Genomic DNA, 14176 nt, shown 5'->3' with positions numbered 1-14176 from the left:
AACTCCACACCCTAAATCCAGGAACCTGTGATGTTATGTTACATGGAAAAACAAAGAAAATTCACCAAAGATACATTCACCCCCACATAGAAAGCTTACCCAGATTATCCAAGAGGACCCAACCGAATCACATAAATGCCTTAAAAGCAGACCACTTCTGCTGGCTGGAGTCAGAGAAACTGCAGAAGAGAAGCCGCCAAGATGCAGACAGGGAGGGTCATGGAGATTCCCGTTTGAGCAGGATTCAACATGCTGGTTCTGAGACATGGGCCCGTGGGCAAGGACCAAAGAAATGCCCAAAGGAAGCTCCCTAGGAGCCAAGGGAAGCCTCTGACTGACAGTCAACAAGGAAACGCAGACCCCACCCCTACACAGCTGTAAGGGCCCGAGTCCTGCCAAGAACCTGGGTGAGGAAGTACCTACACCCCAGAAGTCCAGAAAGGATCCCATTCTGGCCGACTCCTTGTGGGACTCAGAGCAGCAAAACCAGCTGAGCCACGCTGTGCCCAAACTTCTGACACACAACTCTGAAATAGGTCAGTGGTGTTTTCAACCCCTAAAGCGTGGCAATCTGTGACAACAGTAATAAGAAACTAGCACACTGGCCTGGGATAAGTAGGCTGCCATGTTGTGAAGGGACGAGAATCAAAGTCACCAAGGAGAAGGGATCTCAGTCCCACCATCACAAGTGACTTAATTCTGCCAACCACCAAGGAGCTGGAAAGAGGACCTCTACCTCAGATGGAATTTAGTCTGTCCCAGAGCTTAATCCCATCCTTGAAATCCCAGCTCCTGAGCCATGGAAACCATGAGATAGTACATGTAGGGGATTTTAAGCCACCCAGGTTGTGTCTACCTGTAGTGCACAATCTGCTGCTAACATGTCCTCCAGGACTGGGGTTTCTGCTTCCTCCTGACAGCCATCATCCCCACACCTAAACCAACATGTACTCCCCCACAGGACGGGGAGCCAAGAGGCTGCTGTATAACACATGAGAGCTTCAAATAAAGATGGAAGGTGACTTAGCACCTGTTACATGCAAATATGAAGTCTCTTTCTTCCACCAGAATTTAAAGTCCTGTCCTTCCACATCTAGAGCACGCCTCTGCCCTCTCAGTGCTGCTCTCCCTGTCAGGGGCCAAGGGTTCTCCAATGAGAACGCCACACGACAGACAGCTCCCCTTCTGGGCATTTGCCATCAGAGCCTACTTCTGTGTCACACAGGAATAGCATTCTGTCACTTTACTTCAATTGTTTTTTCCTTAGGTATTTTATCCAGTTTGAAAACAATATCAGACAGAATCCTTTCTTGTATAAATGAAAAGAATACAAATGAAATCCAAATGTACAAATGAAAGAGTAAAGACAAGGGGCTGGGGCTGGGCTCAGCCATAGAGCGCTTGCTTAGCATGTGTGAGGCCCTGGGTTTGATTCTCAGCACCACATATAAACAAACAAAATAAAGGTCCACTGACAACTAAAAATATATTTTAAAAACAAGATGGAACGATGGAGTGCAGGCAAGGCTAGCAGCCCTGCCTCGGTTCTGCCTTCCTCTGTTTGTTTTATTTTCCAACTGGTTCTTCACTCATGTGGCAAGAGGCAACCAAGAGCCAGGTTTCTATTCACCCTGGAAATGAAGACACAAGTCCCAGCTCGACTCTCACTGATCTATTTGGATCATGTCATTCCTCCTGAACAATCTGAACTGGAGAGTGGCCTGGAAGGTGGCTTCCATCTGTGACTCTAACTCTCACTGGAGCCTAACTGGAAGGCATGATGTCTCCCAAAGAGTTTTGAAATTATTTTTGAAAAGAACACTTACTATCTCTTCCTAATGGCCCCTCAAGGATCAGCGCTTTGCTTGAGCAATGTCTCAATGTCCCCAGACCCACTGCTGCGAACATTCAGCCATGCACTCACCCCACATTCCCTAAAGGTGAGAGGAAGAGCTGCAAGAGGTGCTTGGCTCAGTGCTGAGCGTGCACTTTCTGGGCTCCCAAACTTTGCTTTTTCAAAAGAAAATTTCTTCAAACAAAGCAGTTACAAGTCTTTACTCAGTTGAAGTTTAAAAACAAAGATACCTTTGAGTTTTCTAAACACATACTAACAGAAAAGGGGTTTTTTAACTTACAAAAAAAAAAAAAAGATGAATCCTTTTGGTGTTCACATACAGCCAAGCAAAATTTAGCTAAAACTTTCCCCTGAGTACTATTTTGCAACAGAGAACAGGCACCAAAATTTTTTCACCTAAAAGACTTTAGCCTTTCAAAAAGGAAAGAGACAGAATTGGAAGAAATGAATAAAGAAGCTAAATAGGAAAGCCCTGCAAACCATTCAGAGCCTAGTATTAAGATATCTTCAGATGAATTGTTCATAGCTTCTCATTAGATGTCATTTTTTGGATCTAGATGATAATTTTAGTGGAAATCACTCAAGCTTCCTTGAGGTAGAACAGTCACTCAATCTTTAACCCATATCAGAGATATATTGAACTGTTCTCCTATTTTTAGTGCCTTGAATTTTTTTAGCATAATGGGGAAAGGGGAGTTTTATCTCCCTGTGAGCATACCATATGTGTTATTTTCTAGTACCTATGTATAATTATCACTGTTATTTTAATAATCAATTTCAGTGTAATGGCAGGATTTGCTTCTGTTGTATTTGAATCATAATAAAGCTCAATAAAAAGAAAATGAGAAAGAAAGAGAAAATATCATTCGGAGGATTAACAAAACACTCCAACAAAAGGAACCTTTTTAATTTTCATGAGGTGATAAAGTGATAGCCTTTTGAATAGACAATTAGGTTCATAAACCTGATACACCAAGGGTTTAATTCACAAACACACATTGCCACTAATACATTTGCAAAGGAACTGTATGCTTAACAGGATTAGAATACTGCAAATCATTCATTATTAATGGGAATCTACATTGCCTAGGTCCTCATTCCTAGATAGACCGGTATTTAAATCAAATAATTTAGCACAATTTCAGGAGCTTAATTCTGTACACAGATTGCTCATGGGCAGCTCTGTGTTTCCTGGCATGGAACTGAGAGTCTCTAGTAGGAGCTCTGTTAACCTGCCTCAGCCCCTGTTACAGGGGGGATTTGGATTCTAGAAGCTCAGTGCCTTACTCTATCCACCCACGAAAGGAGGAGGGAACCAACCAGCTATGAGTCCACCCGCCAACGGGGTCTGCTTCTGCAAGAGGCTATAAGCCCCTCTGCATTCCATGCTCACGACTCCCACTTTAGCTCTGGTCATTGATTTTGCAGATACAGCCCATATCTCACCAGGGCTCCAGACAAAACCTGGTCCAGATCAGAGGTGGAATTTACATGGCTATGGTCTCAACAGTGACTCAACAGCATCATCACTCCGCAAGACAGACACACAAGGCTCCCTCACTCTGCCTTCCAGGGATGGTGCCTTTGGGGGTAGGTACAACCTTGTGATGGGATTTTTTTTAAAGAGAGAGAGAGGGAGGAGAGAGAGAGAGAGAGAGAGAGAGAAAGAGTGTGTGTGTGTTTTTAATAGTTTTCAGTGGACACAACATCTTTATTTTATTTTTATGTGGTGCTGGGGATCAAACCCAGCGCACATGCATGCCAGGCAAGCACACTACCACTTGAGCCACATCCCCAGCCCCATGTGATGGGATTTTGGGGACAGCAACCATGGGAGGTTATTCATCCTCATCCCTGAGCCTGTAATTGTGCCAAGCACAGAGTGATCAGCGGTTCTAATCTGGCTGGGACTAAAGAATTTCCAAGGGCACAGGACTTTAAAAGCAGAAAAGTCCTGGGCAAAACAGACAAGATGGTCACCTTAGCTAGGCAGAATGCTATCCATAAAGTTGTCCAATACGCTCAACCTCATGAAAGAGATACCCCATTTTAGAAGTCAAAACTGAATCCTAAAGTTAAAGAATTTTCCCTGGTTCATGCTGGCAGAGCTGAGATTTGATCCCAGGTCTCTGCAACTTCTTTGTCCATTACCTCCATTCTGCTCAGACAACTGAGTGCCCCGCCCCCCTGAAGCCCCCTCACCCGCTCTGGCTGCTGCTGCTGCTGCCATCACCAGCTCATCTGCTTCCGCCACCTGGGAAATCAAAGCTCCCTTGATCTTAGATTAGAGCTTCCGGTTCGCTGGGAATAACCTGACCTTTGAGCAAGGCCACACTAAAGGCCAGTTTGATGAGCATCTCTCCTCCAACACCGGGCCCTGCAGAGGCTGCACAGTGCCTCATCCTCCTCAGGGAACACGTTCTGAGACTCCCCGTGGAGGCCAGAGACCTCCAGCAGTCCTGAGCCCTGCAATGCAATGCTTTCTCCATCTTAATTAATTGCTTACCACTTGCTGTGGCCAGAACTTTTGCAGTTTGAGGTGCAATAACAAAATTATAAATTTTTTTTTCCTTTTTCACAATTTCAGGATGGAAGTTTCCTTCTTAGCAACCTCAGCATAGGAGGTTTTCTTCCTTTTCTGATTAAGTCAAGGATTTTTCACTTTTTCCAGTTTTTAAAGAAAGCACCTTTGGGTTTCTCTTTTGGCATATCCAAATTGCCAACATCACTATTCTTCAGCTTTGGGGCCATTGTTCATAAAATAAGGATTACTTGATTGCAAGCACTTGGCTACTGTGACAGTGGATCTGACAACGACGTCCAGGTAGGAACGGCAGGGATGGTGCCAAGATTTCATCACAGGAGTCATCGTGCAACCTAAAACGTTCTTCCTTTTTGCAATGCTGAGGTTGGAGCAGGGCCTCACACATGGTAGGCAATTATATGCTACCACTGAACTATCCCCTCAGCCAAATTTCTGGAATTTCCCACGTAATTTTTTCTCTGCAATTGACCCTGGGAAAACCTGGGAAGCAAAATCATGGGCTCTGTATTGTCAGTTGGAAGAGGGGTGCATATCAAAGTGACCCAGGGGTGTTTTCCAAACTAAAAGCCCCCACCTGGCAGGAGATTTTGATGCACCAGGCTCTGTGGTGTGCCTGGCCGCAGGTGGCATTTTCACATACAGATCTCACATTCCCCCAATGGTTCTTGAAGCCTGGATACCCGGCCCAGAGTGCTGCCCCAGGCTAAGTAAAAACTCTGGCTTTATTCCGCAGCTTGGTCAGCCACTGTGCCTCGTAAATGTGACTGGGTGGGCCTGGGCAAGGTCCTGCAGCAGTCGCATAAATGATATTAAAGGCAAAGTCTGGGGAAGAACAAAACTCCCAGCTCAGCCAGGCTTTGAGGTTCACAGCCTGTAATCCCAATTCACTGTGGCACATGCCTGTAATCCCAGCGGCTCGGGAGGCTGAGGCAGGAGGATCACAAGTTCAAAGCCAGCCTCAGCAAAAGGTAAGCAACTCAGTGAGAGCCTATCTCTAAGTAAAATACAAAATAGGGCTCAGTGGTCAAGTGCCTGAGTTCAATCCCCAGTACCACCTGCCCACCCCCCAAAAAAACCTCCCAGCTCTACTGTACAACTTAGGCAAACCCCTCAATTTCTCACGATCCCAAATCCTCACTCACAGACCAGGGTTCATCCTAACATCTATCCCAGAACAGCACAAGCGAGGTACTGACACTTAGACCAAGTGCTGGTTCCCATACTCTGCACCTCAGCACTCCACTCAGCCTCAACCTAAATCCTCAGCTGTCACATGGTTCTGTTTTAAGAGGTTCCGCCCGGGTGGAGGGCATCCAGGAAGCCTGCCTGTTGTGCCCCAGACTGGGCATGACTGCTCACTTTCTTTTCCCTGTGGTCACCAACTGCTTTGGAATTTAACAGTGTCCTTCCTGATCTATCATCCAGACGTCAGGCCAGTGAGAGAAGTGTCACTCGGGTCACTGGTGCCACCAATAGATATAATTAAAAACTCAAAAAATAACGTGTTACACAGTTGATTCTTCTCATGAGAAAAGGAGCATTTGTTTTTCAAAACGATTAATGAAAGTTTTTAAAATAGTAAGAGCCTGAATACATTCATCATTCACTGGGAGTGATAATAGGCACTTGCACCCAACCTGTGACACCCAGCGGCCCTCAACCGGGCAAGCTGGAACAGGACGTTTTCTAACCTGTAGAGGGAAACAGGTGGCAGTGTTTGTCCTTCTCTTCCCGGTCCCACCTCCTGCGAGGGCTCCACCCACAGCCACCTCCCACCTGGTGGCGGCCAGAGCCTCCTGACTGGTTCCACGCGGGCCTTGGCCAGTCTGGTCTGTCCTGGCTCAACATCCAGGCTGGCCCTTCCCCACAGGGGCCCTTCCCCGCAGGGGACCGTCACCACCCGCCTTCTAGCCCTCCAGGCTCCCCCCTCGCCCTCAGGCAGATGAAACCCAAACCCGAGGCCTGCGAGGCCTGGGCAGCACGGCCCAGTCCTTCCTGGATGACCCTCTGCCCTGAAACCCCGCCCTCCTTTTTGCCAGAAGCTTCTGACTCCCCTTCAAGGTCAGGCCTCAGCCCAAGGCCGCTGCCTCCGAGAGGCCAGAGGCGGCCGCTTGGCTGGCAGCCGTGCTGCGAGGAAGGCTCCACACTCCGTGTCCCCTCCTAGCGTTTGTCACAGCTCTGAGTCACATATTTATTAGTGTGGGGTTATTTGCTGTTGCTGTTGCTTTTTTATGTCTCTCTCTCCCTCACTATGGGCCCCATCTGAGCAGGAACAATATCTATTTGTTCTCCTGGTGTTGGCAGAACGCAGAACAATGCTGGACTCCTAGGAGGTGCTCCATAAATATTTGTGGAACGGTCCAACCTAAATGCCTCTCTTTGTGGCATGATGAAGTAGGGGGGTGTGTGGACTCTAAAATAAACACCATTAGCAGCAGCTCCAGCTCCTCACACCAGGAGGGCCGCGGGCCCAGGGCGCTGGCGCTGCTGGGAAACACCACACCACACCACCGCCGCCTCCAGGGACAGCCGGTCATCTGAGTCCTGGTTTTCTGATTTTCCACAGCCCGCCACGGATTCCTGATTTAGGATGTTGCCTAATGGCTCTTGATGTTTGCAAAGCTCTTCCTCCAACATGATCTGACTGAGACCAATGAGGGAGGTGTGCGACTCCACCACACCCATCTCCCAGACAGGGACGGACCAGTTCTCACAGCTCAGGCTGCAGGGCCTGCCTCCCCGCTGCTGGTGGAGGCCCCTTCCCACAAGAGAAAATAGTGTGGCATGTTAAGTATGGCTCTGGGACAAAGAAACATGGAGTCCCACAGGGAACTGATCCTGTCGTACTGGATTCTTCCTGGATTCTACAGTCATGTGATTGACTGATTGGTTGATTAGTGGTGGGGACTTAACCTAGGGACACTTTACCACTGAGTCATATCCTCAGTCCTCCCTTTATTTTTTTGCGGGGGGGGGGGGGGCAGGTTCTCACTAAGTTGCTTAGGGCCTCCTTACTTTGCCGAAGCTGGCCTTGAACTTGCCATCCTCCTGCCCCAGCCTCCCAAGTTGCTGGGGTTCTAGGCATGCACCACCATGGCCAGCTCACGTGATGGTTTTCAGGTGTGTCATCAGAAGTACCTGCAGGTCTACACAACTCTTGGAACAAAAGAGGAACCTCAGCCGGAGTGCCTCCTGCCCCACATCATCCAGGCAAGTTGTCACCACTGAAAATCAGGACGGCTCTCTTCACCGCGTCTGTAATGACTAAAGGAATGTCCCTTCTCCCTGTGCAGTGACTGAGAGCATCCTCAGCAGAAGGCTCTCTGCTCCTGAGAGAAGTTCCTTCTGTGCACCCACAAACTCAACCGTCTCCCCCACTTCTCCAGGCAGAAGATTCAAAGAAAAACAAAGACGGGTTAGTTTGCCAGATGCGTGAATCTGTCAAGCACCTTGTAAGCACACAAAGGGTCTGAGCTGCATTCAAGAACTAATCAGAGTTGGCCACAGAGGCGGCCCCACTGAGTGGCCTCAACCTGGGGCAGGGAGGTGGACGGATCCCGTGCCACGGGGCACCGAGGTCGGCCACCACACCCAGGCTCCCTGTCCACCAGGCTCAGCACGAGAAGGGCCTCCTGGGCTCACTGCAGTCCCCCGACCCCTCTCGGGTCTAGTCCCTCACCCTCAGCTCCATCTGTCACTGAGTTCCTCCTGGATGGCCAGCCAGGCCCCGGGTGGGTGCCCAGCTCTGCACTCCTCATCAAGTCTTTCCAAACGCAGTGATTCCCAATGAAGCTGCGGCTGAGACAACGGGACACCATGGTGAACTCACACGGCCGCACAGAACACTGTAAATTGAAGGGAAAAGCTCCTGTTGCACACTCTCCAATCTGCTGGCTCCTACAGTCCCCACCTGAGCAGGTAAGCCGCCTTTCAATGACCTCATATGTCTGCAAGGCTGGGCTTTCCACATTTGGGACTCATAGATACTTTTTTACATACCTAAAACCAAGGAACACAGGAACTCAAACAGATGCCCATATACCCATGTGCACAGAAGCGTGGTCCACCACAGCCCCACGCTGGGAACAGCCAGGTGGATACGCACATGCATGGAATATTATGCAGCCCTGGAAAGGATGCGGCACCGATACACGCCAGGCAAGGCTGACACTGGAAGCATCATCCTCAGAGGAAGCATCATCCTCAGAGAAAGCATCATCCTTCAAGCACAGGACAAATACATCATCGCACTTCCACGCAGTATCTAGAGCAGACACAGCCTTAGAGACAGAAAGCAGAACAGGGGTTGCCAGGGGCCGGGTACCAGGGACTGTCAAGTGTCATTTGCAGAGGTCAGAGTTCTCCTGGGGATGATGGCAACTGCTGGAGATGGACATGGTGATGTCTGCGCGACCTGAGAACTGACCACAGAACCGACCACACCCCACTGATGGTCCCCTTCCTCCTGTCCACCTGAGACACTCTCCTGTACCTCCCAGCACCCTCCCGCCTACCCTCGGTGCTTTGACCGACGCCCTCCCCATCGCTGGGTGGGAGCTCTCCTCCGTCTCCCACAGCAACGGGTTGACCCTGCGGAGTGTGCTTGAATGTCCCGTGAACTCACTGAACTGCGCGCCCAGTACTCACGCAGCAGATGCTCAACGAACATCCGTCAAATCAAAAACGAGAGGCTGAGCAAACGAACATCCTCACTGCCACGTGATGAAGAGTCCTCTCCGTGAGGCTTACCATGTAGGAGGATCCCGCCATAAAGCTTTGGTTTCTATGGAAGCCCCTGAGAAGACCTCTGTGAGAAGGAACAGGCCCCGCGGGTGGGCCTCCTGAGCCCACAGTCAGAGACACAGAGTTAAGGCACCTTCCTCCTCCCAGAAAAGCCAGGCTCTGGTCAGGGAATAACAGAGTTAGCGGGGGACCCGCTGGTTATCGGAATCCACCCCCAGGCACTTGCCTGACCCTGGAGTCACTCTCCTGCGGCCTCAGTCTCCTCACCTGTCTCTGGAAGCTCTTCTGACAGACCCATCACGGATCATCTGTTCATGACACAGGAACTAATTTCTGAGGGCTGACCCTGCCCCAGCCTCCCCCCAGACCTGGTGACAGGCCACGCGGCAAATTCAAACATGAACTTGACAGAAAAGATGAGATTCGTGCTGAAATGCCCACACTGCGAAACAGGCGGCGGTGAGTAGCGAGAGAGAAACAGGCAGGATGGTGGAGGCTGCTCACCAAGCCAGCGTCCCCCAAACAGGGAGCCCACACAGGAGCACAGAAGGGGACCCGTGATCCTGAAAGCAGGTGCTATGGGGAAGGCTGTTTGGGTCTCTGCCTGGAGAGGGAGAGTTTTCCACTGGCAGAGGGACCTCCGTGCCCTGGGCAGCTCCATCAGGAACCAGCTCTTGCCACCTGACCTTCTGCCAGGCTCACGTGGGCGCCTCGTGGCTCTCACAGGCACAGAGTGCAGGCCTCGCTCCCAGACACAGCCCAGCCCAGAGGAGGACCAGAGGGTCATCACTTCAGTCCATGAGGGCTCCCCGTGGCTCTCTCTCAGAGGAAAACAAACCTCCCCGAAGCCGGGCAGCCAACTCCCGGGAAGCCACAGCACTGGACGGCAGGCCCACTCTGGAGCCAGCTGGCTTTCGGGAGGGCACAATGCCAGGTCCCTGTGGGCCTGGCCTCTGGGCCACTGGCCACTTCTGCTCTGCGGGTGGTCAGGTGCATGGCTTCACCCTCTCCCTGCGGAGAAGCAGGCTGCACACTGCAGAATCTGCCAGGCCGAGGCCCACGGATGAGCCAGACGGAGGCAAGTTCAAGGCCCACCTGACCTCTCTACTCAGTGGCTCTGAGGCTGGCTGCACTGTGAGTTAGATCCACTTCCCAGGGGCCTGGGGTCCCAGCACCTGTGCTTTCACTGTTTCAGTTTCCGGAGGATTCCAAGGCCCTCGGAGGTCCTCAAACCCGAGCAGCCTCAGAGCCACCCAAGGGCTGCCCCCACAACCAAGTGTCTCAATTCACGAGGTTCAGGCCCAGAATTTGCCCCCAGTGCTGCTGGGGCCCTAGTTGAGAACCACGAATGTGCTGGGCCTGGTCTCAATCAAATCACCGGCCCAGAGCCCCCGCCTCCTTGCTCTCCGTGCCATGAAGACAACATGGCCGCCCTTCAGTGGCTGCTACTGCCAGGGTAAAGACAAGGTCCACCAGGCGCCTGGCGCAGAGCCCACAAAACTCATGGGCGCCTGGAACCCTCACAACATGGAAGGATGCGCTGGGTCATGGCACAATGAGAGCGTCCACACCGTCCAGGTGTGGCCCTGTGCAGGCCCCATCTCCCCCAACCTAGGATTTCTGCCTCCACATTTTCTGCACCAAGTCCAAGTCTCCGGAGGTTTGCTTTTTTGTTGTTGTTTCTTTGCTTTTTTGATAGAATGATGCTTATCAGAGGAAAAACATCTGTTCCACTTTCTTTAATCTCTAATTTATCTAATCTCCCTTTGTAAAATAGGTATATTGCTAATGACTGAATTTCTGCCAAGGGAACAAAATTGCTGGTTTAAATTACTTATTCTTCTCATTGACTTCACCCTCTGAGGTGCCATCTCACACAACATAAATATAATGAACGGGCTACTTTTTCTGGTATCTTCATCACTGGCCACTAAGAGAGAGACTTCCAGAAAAGAGCGATGGCATTTTCCGTTCTCTACCCGAAGCACCAGATGGAATATTTGTCGGAGTGAATTAAATCTTTGGCCTGGGCAGCCCTAGGCACAACCCTGCGGTCGGTGACCATGGCGGAAAGCGGCCACCAGAGGGCGCGGCAGAGCAGCATTGCCCGCCCCCTCCAGGGCCGGAGACTCCGGAGCCCAGGCTGCTGGCCAGGCCTGGGGCGCTCAGGGGGAGCCCGGGGGTTTGTCGCAACCTGTAGGCTCAGAGGTGATGGATTCTCTTTTACGTTTTTCTTGTTATTCATTGTTTAAATTTAAGTTAGTAAACAAATATGATTTTCTCTCGTGTTTATAAAAGTAAGCAAAGGTGACAGCATTTCAAAGGATGGAACCGGATCAAAAGGTAAATGGAATTTGGGAATGGAAGAGCGAAGGGGGCGTTGAGGCCGACTGCAAAGACCCCGCATCCGCAGACAAAGAAAGGAGGATGGCAGGGCTCACGCTGACCACTGAAGAGCCGGAGCCAGGCCAGTGCCTGACTCCCATCCAGGGTCCCCTCAGGGCACACTGTCCAGGCCGGAAGGCTCCCACGGCCCGGACATAGCAGCCCAGGTCCCTGTCCCTGTCCTCCAGTCCACTGCATTGAGGGGCTCTGCAGGCGCGTTGAGTAATCTCTGCAGCCAGGTGCTCCTTCCTGAGCTGCGAAAAGAAAGAAAAGACAATTATTCTATAACCTGTTTGTTCCGTGATGACATCTAAATATTTTTATTTCTTATTGTAGTGAAGTACACATAAAATCTAGCACTCTAGCCGCTTTGGGGGATGATTCCATGGCGTCAAATCCATGCCCGTTACTGCTACCACCTCCTCCATCTCTCTCCCAAACTGTTATCATCCTAAACCAAACTCCACCAGCAAACTCCGGCTGCCCGTTGCCACCTCGCCAGCTCCTGGCAGCCTCTGCTCCTCTTGGTCTGGTGTGCCTGCCGCAGGAACCTCGGCTAGGAGGAGTCCCACAGCACTGCCCTTCTGTGCTGGCATCTGCGTCTACCCTGCCTCCTCGAGGTGCAGCCGTGGATGCCTACCGTGAGGTGTGGGCACTCCATTCCTTGGTGGCTGAGTAACATGTGGCACTCTCCTTCTTATAGTGGATACCCTCCTGGGGTAGACCCTTCTGGAAAGCCGCAAGCAAGGTGGAGAGTGGCTCCGGTCACCTTTCCGTGGGGGAATAAGAGCCCCAGGTTCACCTACCCACAGCTGCACCGAGGTGCGGCGGACCTCAGGCTCACATCCAGGTCCTCTGCTCAGTCCTGCGCCCCTGCCAGGCCTCCTCCTGGGATTTTTCCATCACTCTTCTGCACAGGGACATGGGGAGATGCTCCCTTCTCAGGAAGAGCCTCCCACCCACATCACAAACCCAAGGGCGACCCCATGCTTCAAACTCAACTAGGAAGAAGCAACTGGCTGCGGAGATGACTCCGTGGCGCCCACAGAGCCCCTCAATGCAGGGGGTTAACAAAAGTTCAACAGTAAATAAGATTCCAGCCACCCAGCTGGAGCCTCCAGGACAAGCCACTCAAGACTCTGAGGCCCTTTGAAAACCCCACTGTGGCCAGGCCTGACTGAGCCACAGGGAAGGACCGAGCCCTCAAGGGCACAGTGGCTGGAGGTCCTTGTCCAGGTGAAGTTTCCTGGCACAATAATTGGCAGAATAAAGTCCCCCGTCCATAATGAGCCACATCCTGAGGCAATTGGGGATTAATTCTGCACGTGAACCACTTCTCTACCCCGTTTACAAACAAAACCCGGGGTAGGTTTTACCGTGTTCCATGAGGTGACATCATTAGTTATCGGGGTGCTTTGTGCACATTACACCCCTCCATTCCTATTCACGCTCCATGAGGAAAGGAAGGTCTGAATATTGCACAACTAGCTCAGCGATCCACCGCTGATCAACCAGCCGGGACGCCAGCCCATGACCTCAGTCAGCTCAGGTTCAACTCTTGCCCGCACCAGCCCCAGCAGGCGGAAGCTGCCCTTGGAGGGGACCACTCCCCCTCCCAGCCAAGGTAGAGGTCACTGGTTCTAATGAGCAGCCCTGCGCCCCCTCTCTGTGCCATCAAGGTAGGGGCTTGGAGGAGCAGCAAGATGCAGAGGACCCAGTACACACTCGTGTGATATTGGTGACTTGTCCTTACACAGAACTTGTGGGGAGTTTTGAAGAGGGCAAGAAATGGAGGCGTAATCGCAGGATGGCGCTCAGGAGGGAAAGCGTAAAGTGTGTCCACACCAGACCCGAGGTCCACACGTCCGACCTGGTGGATGTGTGCTCCTGTCCCTGCAACTTCAGTCACAAACGGAAGGAGGTTGTCACCAAGAGTCCAGCCCAAAGGTGTGTTGGGATCTCGCGGCATGCTTTCTGGAACCTCCTGAGTCTGGGGACACCCAGGGGAACAGCAGAGCCGGCTCCACCCGCTCTGCATTCCAAATAGGACAGCTCCTGAACTCAGAGGAGGGCTGGTGTAGGGTGAAATCCGCCCCGAGGTCCAAGAGCCCTTGGTGGTTTCAGCCGCTCACCGTCCGGGAACGTATTTGTCAGTTTTCTGAGAGGAAGATGCTGGCACCTGGTGCTGGGCCTCAGTCTGTGGACGCAGAGCGGGGAAGGGACTCCCTCAACTCCCACCCGCCACGAGGGGAAGGAGGCACAGGCCCTGGTGAAGGGGGACACTCTACAATAGGTGGGAAGGACAGGAGGAACGCTCTTCCTTCTTCTGAATAACCTGAGACAAAAATGGGGAAGAGCTGCCACCTGAGAACAACACTTTAATATCTACAGACTCTGAAATCAAGGGAATAAAGACACGAAGGTCATTTCCATTAGGAAAGCTACTCTCCATACAACTTTCAGGTCACATTCCAAAAGAAACGGGGAGGGGGGACTCTGAGGAATCTGTATCCTACTCTAGTCGACATGACACACCACTGGGAAGGTTTCAGGGCCTCAAAACGAACATACTCCAACCAAGCCCACATTAATATCAAGGTTATTTAATTTTACTTCAAAATTTTTCTCCGATCTCATGTTTCCATCTC

General features: G+C 51.3%; 1 protein-coding gene across 5 annotated transcripts in view; it reads right to left on the bottom strand.

Annotated features, from left to right (window-relative positions):
• Nucleotides 1-11416: 11416 nt before the first annotated feature.
• The window catches only part of LOC144365983 (uncharacterized), a 114892-nt gene continuing 112132 nt past the window's right edge, over nucleotides 11417-14176 (bottom strand). For all 5 annotated transcript variants that reach the window (XR_013424726.1, XR_013424725.1, XR_013424729.1 and 2 more), the window contains one exon: nucleotides 11417-11782. The gene's annotated coding sequence lies outside the window, so the exon portion shown is untranslated. The remainder of the gene's footprint in view (nucleotides 11783-14176) is intronic.

Source organism: Ictidomys tridecemlineatus, chromosome 8, assembly GCF_052094955.1.
Source record: "Ictidomys tridecemlineatus isolate mIctTri1 chromosome 8, mIctTri1.hap1, whole genome shotgun sequence".
NCBI lineage: Eukaryota > Metazoa > Chordata > Mammalia > Rodentia > Sciuridae > Ictidomys > Ictidomys tridecemlineatus.
This window is presented reverse-complemented; position numbering and strand designations above follow the sequence as displayed.